The sequence below is a fragment of the Macaca nemestrina genome, chromosome 2 (genome assembly GCF_043159975.1).
Source record: "Macaca nemestrina isolate mMacNem1 chromosome 2, mMacNem.hap1, whole genome shotgun sequence".
Taxonomy (NCBI): domain Eukaryota; kingdom Metazoa; phylum Chordata; class Mammalia; order Primates; family Cercopithecidae; genus Macaca; species Macaca nemestrina.
In genome coordinates, this window is record NC_092126.1 from 137,762,638 (window position 1) to 137,781,427 (window position 18,790).

Here is an 18,790-nt window from a genome sequence, read left to right on the forward strand (position 1 = left end):
TTGTTTAATGTGAACACATTCCTCTTTTGTACTAATGGAATATAAGATGTTATCAAAAATAAATTTGTCTTTTAGGTTGAGAGAAGCAATGAAGATACCAAGTGAGTTTGCCTATGCAAACAGGAGAACCATGGGTTATTTATATCCTGCTAAATATATCATTTGAGATAGAGAATACTCTGGCTGGGAACTCAGTACAAATATTTGTGCGTCACTATGCTCTCTACCCCTACATGTTTTATTGAAGATCCTCAAGCCATAGTAGATTATCTGTTGGGAGAAGGAAAGCTCAGATGTGGGGCCCAAGAGTGCAAAGGAACTTACTGGGAAGATCGGGAATCTCAGCTTCATTTGACACCCAAGAAAAGACAGGCAAGGAAAACAGAGGCAGCATGATGTGATGTAACTTTCGCTACACTCCAGGAGATGAGTGGGGAGGGGAGTATGACCCACTTTTAGGAAGTCACTCACACTCATTGATTTTTAATTATGTAAAATGCATCACGTTGAACCAGATGTCATCTATAGCTCTAAAAACACACAGTTCTAAATATTTGGTAAAAGTAATTCATAAAATAATGAGCTTCAAATATTAACTTGGTTGTTTACAACAGCTGAAACATACTTTTAAGCTATTTTGGCCTGTGTACTACAAAGGGATTTTCAATATTTGAGACCTTGGTCATTTATTACAGAATAGGCCTTGTCATTCAGGTATGCAGTGCACTGCTATTTTAATGGGTTTTTAAACCCTCCTTCATGGTTCATTAACATGGATGGACATAACTGCAGAGGTCATAAAACACAATAGCTTTTCTACACTTAGTTGATAAATAGGTCAATCAGCTTACTTCACAGAGAAAACAACATTCCAGATAAGCACAAATTGAAATTCACACACAACTAATTGTAAATGGGATGACTAATATGTTAACTCAAAAATCATGTCCATACATTAAGCTATTATCAACTATATGAAACTGCCTTTCTATTTTGGTTTCCTCTGTCTCCATGCTCCAATGCCCTCATGAAGAAATCTTCAACATATCTTTCATTTGGAGAGATAGAGAGGGTAAGAAAACATAGTTTGCATATGCAACAAATTATATCTTCATCCAAAATGTTGTTAGTATGAGCTAATTCTCAATATGTCATAGTGATTATTCTGTGCTGCTTTTTCTACTGCCCACTGCATGATATTATTTTAATTTAAGGTCAGCTTGGCTCTTTTTAAACAAGATCTGCTACATACCATAAATACACTTCAATTCCTCTCCTGATAATCAAAAGTCTGTCAAAAGGTTGGCTGGCATTCAACTCTGATATACTGTTTGACATCATTCAATAATGTGTTGCACACTGAACAAACAAGTGTTACTCTTTAGTCTACAATATATGTCAAAATAAATGGCTATTTCAGATCTAGTTTTCACTGAGTGACATTTCTATGTGGTGTCATGCTTTTACTTATTGACCTTAACTTCCTTGAATGAGGAGCCTCAAGACCAAATATTAGCTCTATTGTTCCCCAGCCTATTTTTAACAAGTTGTCAAATCCAGAGATCCATTCAAAACAATTTCGTGAAACAGATTGTCATGCCCCATCTACTAAATTGCTTTATTATCTTCAGCATCATTGGTACTAAGACGAGACCCTGTCTTCAAGTTTTTGATTTCATTAACCTCAGTTTACATTTCTATATAACTGGTTTTTTTATCATAGCTACACGTTTCCGGATTTTTAAACATACATTAACAAGGTTATGTCTTGGGATCATCTGAAATCATTAGGCTACTTAAATAACTAGGATTATTTACAAGTTTTCTTCATAATTTGCTTTACAGACTTTATTATGGAGGCTTACAAAGGGAAGGATTAAAAAACTAAATTAGATGGATTTATGCTGGGCACTCAACTTCAATGCCAAAGTCTTGCCATGAATAATGCAAAATTACTTCACCAATTTAGCCCGAATTTCTGTTTTTATTTATTTCCTCTCCTAGCACAGTTTGTGATAGTTAATGTCACAGATACTCAGTTACATCAATTGTTCTCTTTTTCTTTAAAAGATTTTATAGACTTCCTTTGTCATGTAGAGATTTTTTGCTAAAGTATTTGCCATCTTCATGCTTCTTCTTTTTTTTTTTTTTTTTTTTTTTTTGAGATGGAGTCTCGCTCGGTAGCCCAGGCTGGAGTACAGCGGCACGATCTCTGCTCACAGCAACCTCCACCTGCCAGATTCAAGCAATTCTTCTGCCTCAGCCTCCCGAGTAGCTGAGACTACAGGCATGTGCAACCACGCCTGGCTAATTTTTGTATTTTCAGTAGAGATGGAGTTTCACCATACTGGCCAGGCTGGTCTCGAATCTTTGACCTTGTGATCTGCCCGCCTTGGCCTCCCAAAGTGCTGGGATTATAGGCTGAGCCACGGTGCCCAGCCTATTCATGTTTCTTATGTATTATTTTTGCAAGTGGATCATGGTGATAAGAAGAGAAAAGGTGCCTATTTGAAACTTCGGAGACTTAAACTAAAAAAATGTCAGAACAATTTACATGGAAGTACCAAATATGAAGCAACTATGTCCAGTTCTACTCCATTCCTCATTCTATCCCCAAGGACACAGGATCAGTTACTTTTGATCGTTTTAATCTTAGCTTTTAATGACTGCTTCCAAGTACGAAGTAGTACATTTATACTGATGTTGCTAGATTCATCAATGTCAAACAATATCAAATATCTAGTTAAAATATAAGAATGTAGCTCATTTGTTTCTCTTATCTTCTCACCAACATGTAATCCACACCATTATGAGTATATCTAAGCCCATCTTTACCATCAGTGCCCAATCAACTCATTGATTCATTTATCTGGTAATATGTATTCAACAATGACAAAGTGATCAATTCATCAGATAACGTATTGAACAACTACAACGCCATGAAACCTTTTATAGGTGCTGGGAAAATAGCAGCGTACTGAACACAATACACTCCACCCTTTCATAGAACTTCCATCCTGATGAAAATGAGGAGAAAACAGACAATAGATATAATATAACAGGTGTTGATAACAGCTAAGAATAAAGAAGTGAGGGCAGTGTAAGGAGCTGAGAGGGACTAAGAGCTACCTAATAGAAGGTCATCCAAGAAGGCCTTTTAGATAGGGTGAGGCCTTTTCAATGTCTTTGGCAAAGATTGGATGATAAAGAAGAAGTGAGTCATGACAATATCAGAGGGAATATGAAGAACTACAGCAGAAACTGTTAGCTGTTGGTCTGCTGAAGGACTGGAAAGAAAGCCAGTGCAGATGGGATACAGTGAGTGTAAAGAGAGTGGTGGAAGATGAGAGAGTTTGGGACAATGGACAGGGAAAGGGTTATATTGTAGATGACGTAGAGTCAAAATGAAGGAGATGTAAACTGAGTGAGATGGGTTTCCAGCAGCTTCATGCATCAGGACAAACAGAGACTGACAATATCATCACACACCATGACCAGAGCCTGAGCTATCCCATCATCGCCTATGTGTTACATAAGCAACACTAGATTTCTTCTTATAATACTGTTCTTAACAATGCTATGGAAGATACACTGTAGTGGGGACAATGCAGTGATGAGAATAAAAGATAAGGAATGTATATTAATCTATGTGAGGTAGAAAAAAGCTTTGCACTAAGGCAGTGTACCAAGAAAAGTAGGCAGACTTGAAATAAATTTCCAGAGAGAAATTGGTGGCTATTTAAATGTGGGACTTAAAGGAGAAGTAAGACAAGAGACTGATTCATTCCAAAGTGTGTAGGTGGTGAAGGAAACAAAGAGGTTCAGTTGAAAAAGTCAAGAGAGACAGCAAGTTTGCTGAGGTTTTAAAAAAGTTCATTATTGGAAAACTTATGTTTTAGGTACTTGTTGGGTATTTGTTATCAGAACGATTATACAATGTGAAATCATTATAGTGGGAGTGGGTTTTTAAAAAAATTCCTCTTTAGAGTTTAGTGTGCGTTAATATTTCTTGGATTAATGGGTCTTACTCAGTTTTCTTCAATTAAAAATAATTGAGTTGTTCATTTTGAAAAGGTGATAAGCTTAATGAGAAAGGTTGTATGTCAGCAAGTTGACAGTAATTGGCAGAACTCTTCTGGTCATTTACAGCCTCTAACTAATAGACAAGTGACTTTAATATTCCATATCCTGTTGCTACATCTTATTTCACTCAAATAATATTTGAGGACCTATAATTTGCTGGATACTATACCAGGTACAGGAACAAGATATTGTTTCAGTCCTATTCTGTGACCACAAGAAATGGTTTCCATCCTATTCTGTGATGGCAACATATTTCTATTAATACATTACAAAAGGATGAATCACAGCTCTACTAGCTACTGACTAAGCACTTTTTAAGAAGCACAAGAACGGGCAATTTTAAAGTCATCTCCACTATTCTCTTTAATATCATTAAATTTTTAAAACTTTAATATCATTCCTCAATGGGAAGCTTTCAAAAATTATTTCCCTTTCCTTCATTCTCTTGTACAAGGATTCACATCAAGGTCTGCAAATACATGGCATCTTCCCTTTCCCACCCATGACAGAAATCACAAATCTATCATAGACCCCTTTCCAAATGAACCCTGGTATAATTTCAAATGAACCCTGGCATAATTTCAGAAATGTTTTTAAAAACAGGACACAAGATAGCAGCAAACAATAGTTTATTTTGAGTACGTGAGATGGAAACTCATCACCATCCAAGTTTGAACAACTGCTTAACAAAAGAGGATTTGAAAATAGGCTACATACCTCTGAGAAAAGACTCAACTGTATTAGTCGTTAGGGGAATGGAAATTAAAGCCACAATGAGGGTCTAGAGGCAAAATAAATAACTCTGACAATACCAAGTGTTGGTGATGACGTAGAACAACTGAATTTGTCACTGTCAATTGTTTCAATTTTAAATTGATTCAGCCACTTGGGAAAACTGTTTGATGGAATCTACAAGAGCTGAATCTATGCATCTTCTAGGGGTTAAACTGACTTGAAATGTGTCTGTATATACACCAAAAGGGATGTAAAAGAATATTCATAGCAGCCCTATTCAAAACAGCCAAAAATTGAGAAACAACTTGATACGGTTTGGCTGTTTTCCCACCCAAATCTCACCTTGAATTGTAAAAATCCCCACACGTCAAGGGCAGGGACAGATGGAAATAATTGAATCATGGGGACGGTTCCCCATACTGCTCTCATGGTAGTGAATAAGTCGCATGGTATCTGATGGTTTTATAAATGGGAGGTCCTCTGCACAAGCCCTCTCGCCTACCTCTTTGTGAGACATGACTTTGCTCTTCGTTTGCCTTCCGCCATGATTGTGAGGCCTCCCTGGCCGTGTGAACTGTGACTCGACTAAACCTCTTTCCTTTATAAATTACCCAGTGTCAGGTATGTCTTCACTAGCAGCATGAGAGCTGACTAATACCCAACCCAAATGCAACTTTCACTAAATGAATACATAACATTTTTACATTATTAAATACACTATACCTAGATAGTATGATACTACACATAATGGGAACAAACAAACAAAACTACTTGCAGCATGGATGAATGTCACAAACATAATATTGAATGAAAGGAGCCAGAAAAAAGCAATATAGGATACAAGATTTTATCTATGTGAAGTTTAATAAACTTAATAAAGTTTAAACTTAAAGGTATAATGAAGTTTAATGAACAAAGCTAACCTATGGTGATAGACATTAGATAGTAGTTACTGTTGCAAGGTTGTGACTGGAGAAGGATGTCAGGGTTGATAGGAGCTACTAATGTTCTAGGTGCTGGTGACATAAGTGTGCTCATTTTGTGGAAAAATGAACTGAGCTGTAGTCATTTAACCTGTATACTGTACCATATGCATGCTATTGTAAATAAATTTACTTAAAAAACTAAATACTCTTCAGCATCCTTGAAATCCTACCAACTTTGAATTTTCTTTCCCCACATGAACATCTATGCTTTCATTATGAGACACTACTATAATCCACTGCAAGAAAGTTGAAAAATAAAATTTTAGCTCCTTTTAAATAAACTCAGTTTTCCAGTTAAATTAATTTTCTTCCTCCTTTAAATGGGCTCTCCTTACTCTTATTTTATTTGATTTTATCTTCATGTCAAAATTTTATTGCAAAAATCTTTTTTTAAGTAAGCTGAGTACAATTTTGGAATAAAATACTTTCAAAAAGAATAATGTATTCAATTCTTAACACTATGAGTCTCAGCATTTATTACAACACATTCATGAGCTGCAAAAAGAGCAAACTAAATAAAAAATACACAGCATTCAGGTACTTTTTTTTTGAATACTCTTTATTCTTATTACTTGCATAATTTGTTTCTTTTCAAACACTTTCCATACTGAGTCATGTAAAACATTTGTTATTTCCGGCTGATTATCATTTATCTGGATGATAAATATAAACACATAGCATTTATTTGGTGAGTTCTTAGTTTTCCTTACATATTTTTTTTGTATGTAAACTTGTTAATTCGGCCAGTAGCTTTGCACACACAAAATTAAAAACTGTTAAAAAGAGAGAATATACTTGAGATGTTTTGTTTAATCCAATTTTGGAAACTTCATTCTCTTTGTTAACAATTGATGAAGTGAAGGGTGTGGGATCTCATTCCTGATTAAGATGGCATGAACAGAGGGGCTGCTGGCGCTTGGGGAAAGGTCTTTTTGCTAAGAAAGAGACACTGGGAAAGATGAGGTTTGAAATCTTGGCAGCAGCAAAAAACCATGAGATCAATCACAAAAAACGAAAACTCACAGGCTTCAACTTTCTTGACTGTGATAAATGAACTTGTAACTATTCGTATTTTTGCAATTTACTTAATCTGTGTTGCAGAACAGGATTTACAGAACTAGAATGATCAGCCATCATAAAAGAAGGGAAAGATGAAACATTCCATGTCTTTGGTGACATAATTGATCTAAGGAAATTGCCACACCTAGAGCTGACATATCACTGGGCTTCTACAAGTAGGTTCAGTAACAAATGTACTTATTCAAACAATTTTTCTGTTGGAGTTATGTAAGAAAAATCAAAACATCCTAACTAATTTAGAGGGACAAATTTGTTTCCTTTTAGACTTTCGTAAGTACTCAGCACTCTGCACCAAACATGACAGGTGCTTAACAAATATTTGCTGAATTTGCAATTTGAGCTTCTGGCTCTTAAACTTGTGTCTACTAGTACTAGGGCAGTGTTTTCCAACTCTTTTTTTTTTTTTTTTTGCTAGCAACATTGCACCAGGAGGAAATTTATATTAAATTTAAATTATTACTAATTAATTAATTTTAACTTAAATTTTATTTCTCCCTAAGGAGAGATTTTTTTTAGTATCTCTCTTCTGTCCTTTAAGAATACATACGCTAGAGGATATCTTAGTTATGGTTAAATTTTTTTTGAGGTTACACATTGCTTTTATTTTCTTTATACTTTTTGGTTTCTCATAACTGTGACAATGACCTTTTATTATTTTTATAATAAGAACAATGAACACCATTTAAAGAAAAGCCATAAAAATGTTTAATCTAATGTAAAATATAATACTACATTAAATCATGCTTCGTTTGAATTTTTATCTTTGCTTTTCACACTTCCAGCCAATGCCAAAGGCAGACAGACTAGGGGCTTGGGAATGAGGATTAGACAGCAAGCTTGTGAAGCTGTATCATACCTAGAATACTGATTGTCTCAGGATAACCAATGGAGTCTGCAAACCTCAGAGCTAGGTACCTATGTTGGATGCTCATTGCCACATCTTTTCTCCATCTGCTGATTTTTTTTTTAAAAGGCTATACCTTGGAGAGCATGGATTTTGTTTTATTTAAAGAGGAGCTATTCCCAAATTGACCTAGCTGACCGACATACTACAGTCAAGTAACTCAAGTAGAAGTTAAGTAGAGGAAGTGTAACTCAAGTACAGTCAAGTAGAAGTTAAAGAGGAAGTGTGACTACACAGACTGTTCTATAAAGGATCTGAGGTTCATACCTACACCACCAGCCTCCAAGTAGCCCTTGTAACCAAATGATAGGGTGGCTTCTTGTTTCTTCCTTTTTTTCCTGTTTTGTTTTGTCTGAGATAGGGTCTTACTTTATCACCCAGGCTGGAGTGCAGTGGCACGATCACAGCTCACTGCAGTCTTGACCTTCTGGCCAGCCTCTAGACTAGCTGGGATCACAGGTGGGTGCTACCGTGCCTGGCTAATTTATTTTTTATATTTTGTAGAGACAGGGTCTCCCAGGAGTTCTAGACCAGCCAGGTGCCCAGGCTAGTCTAGAACTCCTCGGCTCAAGACAATCCACCCACCTCAGCTTCTCAAAGTGTTGTGATTACAGGCAAAAGCAACCAGACCCGGGCTCCTCTGGTTTAATACACCCTATATCACCTTTTCAGGGCTCACCCTCCTGTAACCTGATTTCCATCTGTATAAAAATGTTCAGCCAAACTATGTGTGTGGTGGTGGGATTGTGTAGGGGAGAAATGAATACTTCATTTTAATTACTAAGTAGTTCCCTGACAATGATGGCAGTAACTTCAGCTCATCCTTCTAACTATATAAAGTTCATTCTGCAATTCAGAGTAAATAGAACGGGATAAACATAAATATTTACAAGCTTATTTTGTCACATAGAAATATATATTATCTGGATTACAAGCTGTTTTGTATATTTATCTTTAATTTGTATGTTTATAAAAATAAAGTGTACATATTTGTAGCATTTTTTCCTTGTGGGTAGCCATATTTTCCCAAACTTGGTATAAGGACATTTTTATAGTAAGATGCATTATGCAATATATCAGCAACTAATGAAGAAGAAATAATGATGACTGTACTGTAAAATGTATTAGAACACTAATTAGACTATAACAGAAATGCTTACTGATGTCTTTTAAACACCTGCTTGATAATTTCTAAGCCTGGGAGTTACTTCATTTAACAATGCATGCTTAATTGGGAGACAGAGTTAAGATTCAATAATAAACCCAGGACAGCCCAGGATGCTCCATGCTTTTAACTTTCTATCTCATACACAAAATTTGAGGAACGATAATTCCATTTACAGAGGAAGCAATAGAATAGATTTATCTGTTCCCTCAAGGCAGATTCTAATTGCTATTATGAACTTCATTTCATATAATTGCAGAGCAGATTTAGGGATGAGGGTATGGATAAAGATATTGGCAAGATGGTAGATGAAGCCAGAAGGGGAAGTCTGATTACTTCCAGGTATGATTTCTCTGGAGTCCTCGTGATTGTTTTAGCCCATGTTTCTGTGTCCAACAGAAAGAATTTCTTTGGGGTTTCCATCTTGGGGTTCAACAAAGGATACCTATTTTGTTACCTCCTTCCCACACCATGTATTTCCTCCCACTTTTTGATGGGTGAATACAGTGAAAGCATCCATAGCAAGGAACATGAAATCACTCAGAAGGACATAGTTGATGAATGGTCTCTCATTACTCAAAGAGTATTTCATGGGCCAATAGCATTGACCTCAGCTTGGAGGTCATCAGAAGGACAGGATCTCTAGCCCCACTCCAGCTCTGTTGCATCAGAATCTAAATTTCCATAAAGTCCTCAGATAATTTGCACCCAAATTAATTCATGATGCACTGGCCTAGAGCATTCTACTACTGATATCCACTCAGTTAAAGCTTTTGATCCTCTGAAACAGTCTTGGGTCATTATAGCAAATATCCCTTTGTTCATTAGCTAACCACAGTGAGTTTCTGCTACCTGTAATTAAGACTCCCGATAGCCTTATTTTATCTATGCGACCACTTTTATTTCATAAGATGTAATAAACTTTAAAATTTAATTTCCAAGCAATTTCCCTCCCCAAATTAACATTAAAATAAATAAAGATTGAGAAGTATTCACATTAGGGGACCTGAAATGAAGAGTTATTTGTTGAGGTTTAAAGGGTGATTTGATTCATGCATCTTTGAACACAGAATAACTACTCATGTTCAACAGCTGAATTTATTTATAGGCAAAGCCTGTCACCACCTATGAAGGATGATTTTTAAAATAATATTATGCTGATAAATTGTAAGAAAAAAAGAATGGAGAGAGAACTACAGATTAAGAGAGACTTAAAAGATGTATCATATTAAAATAAATAGACAACACTAAAACTAAAGTGCCTACAGTTGCACATTTGAGTGATAAAAAACCTAATAAAAATGATTACTATAAAGATAGGATAGGGTTACTTATGAGAGAAGGAAGAAGTAATAATTACAAAGGAGCACACGGAAAACACTTTCTGGGAGTTGGCAAAATTCTACTTCATAGTATGGAGGTAGTTACAAAATGGTTGGTGTGCACTAATTTTTAAGGCATACATTGGCTTTGTAAGGTTTTTAAATTTTATTTTATTAAGTACATTTTATTTTAATATAAATAAACTATTTTATTGTAAAATGACTATATTTTATTATAAAATATAGTTTTATTTTTACTACATTTTATTATAAAATATATTTTATTATAAAACTATAACTATATTTTATTTTATTTTTACTTTATTCAAATAGCATGTTTCTGAAAAAAGAACATTTCCAGTGTCAGAGAGTTAAAACTGCCTGTCAACAACTTTTGAACAGTTAACTACCACAGTGATCCCATGTGTACAAAGCATCCTGTCTTGTAATTATTAGAATTCCCACTATATTTTTTATATTTTATTTTAAACTATATTTAAAATATATTTTAACTATATTTTATTATAAATATTTATAAACAACAAGAAAAAGTCTTGTACGAAAGTTCAGTCCTACGCAAGAACTGAAATATATTTTTTTTCTACAGATCAGGCTCTTCCCAAATATATATAGGTCATGTGCTTTAGTTAGACAATATGAAAATCAAATTAAAAAGAAAAATAAATGCCTTTTTGAAAAAAACAACACAAAGCTAATTAAATAATAGACATGTTGTCAGGATTCATCATTCTGGATTCATGCTTTATTAATTCCATTTTTGAAGCAGTTCTATTTTCTTATTTTGGCATAGCAGTAATTGGCTTAGTACTTTAACATGGAAGCTCTGGAGGCTGGGTACCCAGATGCTAGTGACTTCAGTGTGTTAGTATTGAGCCATTTACTCATCCTTGTCTGGGAAATAGGGGTAACTGTAGCATCAACCTCAGAGCTTTTATAAGATATGAATCCAAGTATGAAATCACTGAGCCAATACCTGTTAGTTTTCAGGAAAAGCTGTGAAAAGAGCAGGGCTATTGGAGTCTAATGATTTGGACTGAGTCCCAACTCTTTGGTTAAGCAGAGCAACTCATTTCTGCCTGATTTTATGAATAACATAAATATTCATTTAGAAAAAGTAAACTTTTAGGCTATTTTCAATTGTTTTTAACATCTGGAACATAAATCAATATTCAAATTCCAGATTATCTTAGAATAATATCCCAGAAGTTGAAGTGCAGGGCCAAGTCATTTGCACATAAGTCTTTTGCAATGTACTATATATTTGCATTATATCTAAGATTAGGTTATAAAGTAAAAAAAAAAATTGATCAAAATTGCCTTAGAATCTTGATAAATGTTGAATCTAGTTGATGAGTACTAGGGACCTTACTGTATTATTCTATTTTTTAATATTTCGACACTTTCGTTAAATATGGATAAATGTGCCCTTTAAAATCCATTTTAGAAAGAATATGTTGAAGGAAGTCAACATGTTATCTTTCTAGAAATCCAACACAGCTATTTCTACTTGGCTTAAATAGATCATTTTTTCTTTGTTTAAGTACCAGATAAAAGAAAGCACTGATCAATCTGATAGGTAAAAAATTGCAATTTTCTCTTTTAAAATGTATTTCTCTGAATATTAATGAAGTTGGCCTTGTTACTTTTTACATTGATTAGTTCTGTGAGTGCCTTCAATTCATATCTTTGGCTTATTTTTATAGGGTCATACATCCTTTTTATTATTGTACTCTAAGGATTCTTTATACATTGTAGATATTAACTTTATTGTATAATACATGTGCCCAAGTGTTCTCATTTTTGTCTAATTATTGATCACATATAGATGTTAACCTTTTTCCAAATATATATATTTTTTCCTTTATGCTTCTTTCTTTGTCTTTCTACTTAGAAAACCTCTCTTTTCATGTGTTATTTTCTTCTTATTCTTTTATGACTCAGTATTATGTATATTTATTATAATATATACTTAATAATTTAGTATTATGGTTTATTTAGATGCATTTTATGAAGTGGGGGGGTCTAACTTTGCTTTCCCCCTTAAGTAGTCAAGTACTGTTTATTTTAAAAATAAATCAATCTGTGCTGATGTATATGAATTGCCTCCTTCATATTCTAATAATTGCAAGACAGGATGCTTTGTACACATGGGATCACTGTGGTAGTTAACTGTTCAAAAGTTGTTGATAGGCAGTTTTAACTCTCTGACACTGGAAATGTTCATTTTTCAGAAACAGATGCTATTTGAGAAAGTCAAAGAAGAAACATTTAAAGTTTCCTTTTATTTTCATAAGATGTTTGGAAAGGAGAGAGGATCTAAACTGTCCTGTGGGCAGTACTGTTACCCTTCTCTTGTACCAAAAATATGTTTATAATACTACCATAAAATCAGATTTATAATCCACAAATTCCCATGTGAGAAGCCAAATTTTCATTTTACTTTGAAGACAAAGCTTAAAAATGTAAATAGACTTAGAAGAGTTTACATCTTAACTTCAATGAACAATAGATATGATACTGTATTAGCTCATTATCATACTGCTACGAAGAAATTCCCCAAACTGGCTAACTTATAAAGAAAAAGAGATTTAACAGACTCACAGTTCCACATAGCTGAGGAGGCCTCAAAACGTGGTGGAAGTCAAAGGAGGAGCAAAGGCACATCTTACAAGGCAGGGGGCAAGAGAGCACGTGCAGGTGAACTGTCCTATATAAAACCATCAGATCTCATGAGACTTATTCACTATCATGAGAATAACATGGGAAAAACCTGCTCCCATGATTCAACTACCTCCCAACAGGTCCCTCCCACAACATGTGGGGATTATGGGAGCTACAATTCAAGATTAGATTTGGGTGGGGACACAGTCAAACCATATCAGATACTGATAAGATCCAACCCTGAGAAGAGATATTAATGAATGATTTGGATCTGGTGCCTGAAAGGGCATTGTGCAGTTGAAGAGAAATTAAAGAGAGAGCATAAGGAAAGGCTTTCTATCACCAGTCTTTCTATACCCTTTATTTCTAGAAAGGTAATCATATCCTAAATACATATCCTAAATACAATAAGATCTTTCTATGAAAGACTGGCAAGTGAGTTTGTCTACAGAAAGCAAGATAATTTTCTAGTTTGTACATTTCATTTGCCCTTTCTGATGAAAACCCTAAAGGATGAATTTTAAGGAGAAAGAGAAGATAAACAAGAAGAGTTCTGAACTCAAGATGTAGCAGTGTACCACAAATACACAAAAATTACACCTGTGCTATACAGTGAGCAACCTAAATTCCAAAAAAAAAAAAGAAACGACATGCATTGTTCCTAGATTCAGAGTGGTCAAAGCTTATGATTTACGGGGGACAGGGATAACACTTAGATGATTTGGGTTATAAATTCTTCTGACCCCAAGGGATACAATAGTTCAGCAGTAACAGAATAGCATCATCTTGGTACATATCCAGGGGCGGGAGCTGATGCTTCCCAGGGACACAATGACCTAGACTGATACAAGCTGAATCTATCACTAGTTTAATATATGATTAAAGAGTTGAAACATCTTTTATGAAACAAACTTGATATTTTATTGAAAGAAATACATAAGTCTGTATAAGTCTGTTTATTCTTAAGCAATAGGATGGTCAAGGGAAAATATATTATTTTACAAAGAAACAGAGTACTTTTCAATTCTTTTTTTTTTTTTTTTTTTTTTTTTTTTTTGAGATGGAGTCTTGCTCTGTCACCCAGGCTGGAGTGTAGTGGCATGATCTTGGCTCACTGCAACCTCCACCTCCTGGGTCCAAGTGATTCTCCTGCCTCAGCCTCCTGAGTAGCTGTGATTACAGGCACATGCCACCACACCTGTCTACTTTTTGTATTTTCAGTAGAGACGGGTTTTCATCATGTTGGTCAGGCTGGTCTCGAAAACTCCTGACCTCATGATCTGCCCCACCATCAGCCTCCCAAAGTGTTGGGATTACAGGCATGAGCCACCATACTCAGTCTCTATTTTTACCCTTTTAAATCAGCCAATCTCAAGCATCCTCCAATGCAAAATAGCCTCTTTAACAAGAAAGTGAAATACAGTCAGTCCCAAATATATTTCCTTACCCATACCCCTCTTTTCCTGATTTTTATTAATTCCAAATAATATATTATGTTTTCTAACCTATATTGCTCTTATTTTGGAAATGGACTCTTCTTCAGGGTATAATATCAAGTCAGATTTTCATGTGACTGAACGATAAAATCAAAGTATATTTATAAGTCGTAATCTAAGTGCCACACTTTGTAGACTAAGTATTATTCTGGAATTCTTAAGAGATAGCATCTCTATGGTGTTCACCATTATTATTAAGTGGTATATGCTTTTGCTTTTCGATGTGGAGTTAGATAAAACCTCATTAGTATATTTCCCCCTCAGTGATTTTTATCTGCTTTTGTATTTGTGATGGTTGTTATTTTATTGTGTATGTGTGTTTAATGATTTAATGATAATCATTAATTGAATAATGACCCAAATCAACATCTCTAGACCTGTGCCCTCTTAATTTTAACACACATCTCAAACTGCTTCCTGGATTTCCATTACATACATATTTACCTAAAATCTAGCATGCTTAACACCAGTTTCACAGTCTATATCTCCATTCTACAAGAAAATTCCTTCTTTTACTGGTTTTCCTTTTTGGTCAATGATATGCATAGCAACGATTGGCAGCAGAGTCAGAACTCCACATTAGCTAAATCAACATCTTCTATATGCAGCTTGAAAAATCTTTGTCTTAGTCCACTCAGACTGCTATAATAAAATACCATAAATTGTGTGGCTTATAAGGAACAGAAATTTATTTCTCACAGTTCTAGAAAGTTGAAAGTCCGAGATCAAGTCAGATTCTGTGTCTGGTGAGGGCCTACTACCTGGCTAAGAGACGATGTCTCTGTCTGCGTCCTCACATGGTGGAAAGGGTGAGGGGTCTCTCCAGGGCTTCTTTTATAAGGTCACTAATCCTAATCAAGGGGATTTCGCCCTTATGACCTGGTTACCTCCCAAAGCCCCACCTCCTAATATCATCATCTTAGGAATAAGGAGTTCAACTTAGAAATTCAGACCCAGCAGCCTTCACCATCGTTTCCTCCTTCCCCTTTCTTCTCATATCTGACTATCCTATTGTGTTGGTTTTCTCTTCTTTCTTTCTTTTCTTTTCTTTTTTCTTTTTGAGACAGAGTCTTGCTCTGTCACCCAGGCTGGAGTGCAGTGGCATGATCTCGGCTCACTGCAAGCTCCCCCTCCTGGGTTCACACCATTCTCCTGCCTCAGCCTCCCGAGTAGCTGGGACTATAGGCACCCACCACCACGCCCAGCTAATTTTTTGTATTTTTAGTGGAGATGGGGTTTCACCGTGTTAGCCAGGATGGTCTCGATCTCCTGACCTCATGATCCGCCCGCCTCAGCCTCCCAAAGTGCTGGGATTACAGGTGTGAGCCACCGCGCCCGGCTGGTTTTCCTTCTGTATCTTTACCTGCTGCGTACAAAGGGAAGAAACGACGATGAACAATGAAAACTAGGCCTTGGTATCCTCCTATGGGCAACCCAGTGCTTCATCTCTCTGCCAGGGTCCTGAGAAAAGTTCTCATTCATTCTCTGGATTCCTATTACAGCACTGTTGTTAACACATTTACATATATATTAATGTTTTACATCACTTTCTTTTACTGCTGTTTGGAATTTCAGCTTCTTTTTGCTTTAAAAAGGAGATAATCTTTGTATAAATCAACAATTATTTTGGGGGCACATAACGCATGCCCTACAGTATAATAGAAAAGGGTGCCTATCTCCAACAGAGGAGACTGAAAGGGCCTGCCTCTGGGAAATAAAGAGGAAAGGAAGGTTCCTGTGCTAGACACTGCAACACAGCAGATCCGTGTTTACCATATTCTTACAAAACATCAGTGGTAGATATTGAATGCATAACTAAGTACAGAAACCAATGGGATACAAAATAAAGCGATGTTTTGGTGAAACTGACAAAAAGACCATTCCTCCCTACTGAAATGGTACGTTTTCCTAGCGGGCAAATAAAATGACGTTTAAAAAACTAAGAAGAAAACTCAAGAGTTATGTATTAGAGTGCAGCTTTCAGTTCACATGGTTGAATACTAGAGGTGGGAGAAGCTGTAAGAAAACACGAGTTAGTGAAGTCAGGCTCCTGTTTGCAACCCTAAATAGCGATTTTCAGGCCCTACCATAAGCAATTACAGAGACTTTACCTGGACAGAGTTCGGGGGCAAAGCTGCCCTTCCTACCCTGACGTGGTGTACAGCCAGTGCACTGGGGTCTCTAAAGAGAGTTGCAATCAAGGACTCAGGTTCCCTGGCCAGTTGTGCTCTTAATATATTCCCATCACTAACCCAGAGACCTCATTCCTAGGTCTCCTTGCCTGACGCCTTGGGCAGAGATTCTCAACAGGTGTCTCTACTAAGGCCTCCTTACTGTAGTGGAGGGGGAACCTTGAAGACACTTTTTCCCAATCAGTCTCAGCACCAAGTACTTTTCTACTCCTAGCCCTCCTCTTCCTTCCTTGACTTCAGAGTCTACAAAACTGCTGGAATCTTTTGTTCAGTGCTCCCTCAACAGTAACACAACTCCCAAGTCTATACTGATACATCTGACCTTCAACATATAAACAATTCCACAGAGGAAACAGAGGAAAATGGAGCAGGATGAGTTGGCGCCTTCTCCTGTCTTACACTCTTTGTTATACCATGGCAATTAGTGATTACAGGCTTACCTCTTCTATTTTTGGCTTGAGAATCAGCTTCTCCCAATATCTGGCAGTTTAGTTTCCTTTCCCAGCTCAGGTGAGCCCCCAGCAAAACAGCATTGTGCGGAGCCTATCAGGTGCCTTTCATGATCTAGTCTGTCCTTCTTTATTTATAAGAACACCAATTTTTAATTGGACACATGCCAATCCAACTGAAGGAGTGTATTTTCCAGCCTCTTTTATAGCTAGATGTGGTCATGTGACCAAGTTCTAATTGAAGTGAAAGTGTTATTTATATGTTACTGATGGAATCTCTCCAAAAGTAAGAGCAAGTCCCCCCCGATCCCCTTCCTCCTTCCTGTGGCCTGGAATGCAGATAGAGAGGACTCTAACAAACCATCTCGGACCATGAGGTGACCAGCAGCAGGATAGGAAGGTCTTATGTCCCTGTACATTTTCTAGAACTACCAGATCATACTTGGACTTCCTAACACTAAATGCTTTATGCGAGGGAGAAAAATTCTTTTGCTTTATCACTTTTATTTTTGTTCTTGTGATAAGCAGCTAAAACTGAATGCTAACTTATATAATCACCTCTAATTTTATTCAATAGTAGACTAAATAATCATAAATCTATGAGTAAGCTACAGTTTATCTTCAATGGTGAGTTGAGAGCAGCTGGCATTAGGTTAAATGTACTAGTTGTAATTCAAACATACGTTTTATAATCTTACAACAAAATCTCTCATCAATCGGTTTGTTTGGAGAACAAACATTGTTTGGAGACTTGTACCCAGAAATAACAAAATGGCAAATACCATAGCCAGATCACAGTTACAGTGTGTGAGGAACACAGAACGCTGATCTGAGAGCCATAGATCCCTGTTTTGTATGCTTTAACACAAAGATCTTGGACCAAATATTGAACCAAATCTTACCTCCTCTAAAACATAGGGATGATAATAAGAAAATTATTTAAAACATCAAATGCAGTCACTAGCACATTGAATGTATTCAATAAGAATTTTCTTCCCATGTTTGGCATCAAACGAGGGCACTGATTTATCCTGCTTCAAACATGAGTTCGCCTTTAAACCAGGGACAGGAGCACCAGCAACTCTGGGAGCAAGGCTCATTTGGTTGTGTGAAAAATAAAAAGGTACTATTCATGTGATTTAGTTTGGATATTTGTCCCTACCCAAATATCATGCTGAAATGTATTCCTGCATGTTGGAAGCAGGGCCTTATGGGAGGTGACTAAATTGTGGGGGCAGATTTCTGATGAATGGTTTAGCACCATCCAATTGGTGGTGTCCTCGTGATAGTGAATTCCTATCAGATCTGGTTATTTAAAAGTGTGTGGCACCATCCCCACCTCGCTCTTGCTCCTGCTTTTGCCACGTGAGACAGCTGCTCCCCCTTTGCCATCTGCCAAGATTGTAAGTCTCCTGAGGCCTCCCCAGAAGCTGAGCAGATGCTACCATGTTCCTGTACAGCCTGCAGAACCATAAGTCAATTAAATCTTTATAAATCACTCAGTCTCAGGTATTTCTTTATGAAAGAATGGCTTAATACACCATGGAACAGATATTTACAAGGAGGCACATACTCGGTGTAGATGTATTCAAAATGTTTCTCTTCCTCCAGAACACCACAGTTCACTTCTAGGGTGAGAGCTTGGAGAGGGGAACTCAGCCATATTTCACTCTTGTCCCTTATCCAATCTGTACAA

The 18,790-nt window shown here is 36.3% G+C and overlaps 1 long non-coding RNA gene across 1 annotated transcript in view; it reads left to right on the top strand.

Annotated features, from left to right (window-relative positions):
• The first annotated feature begins 204 nt into the window (after positions 1 to 204).
• LOC105479597 (uncharacterized) overlaps positions 205 to 18,790 on the top strand; it is an 89,244-nt gene continuing 70,658 nt past the window's right edge. Inside the window, exon 1 of the long non-coding RNA XR_003017600.2 lies at positions 205 to 372. This is a non-coding gene — a long non-coding RNA (uncharacterized lncRNA). The remainder of the gene's footprint in view (positions 373 to 18,790) is intronic.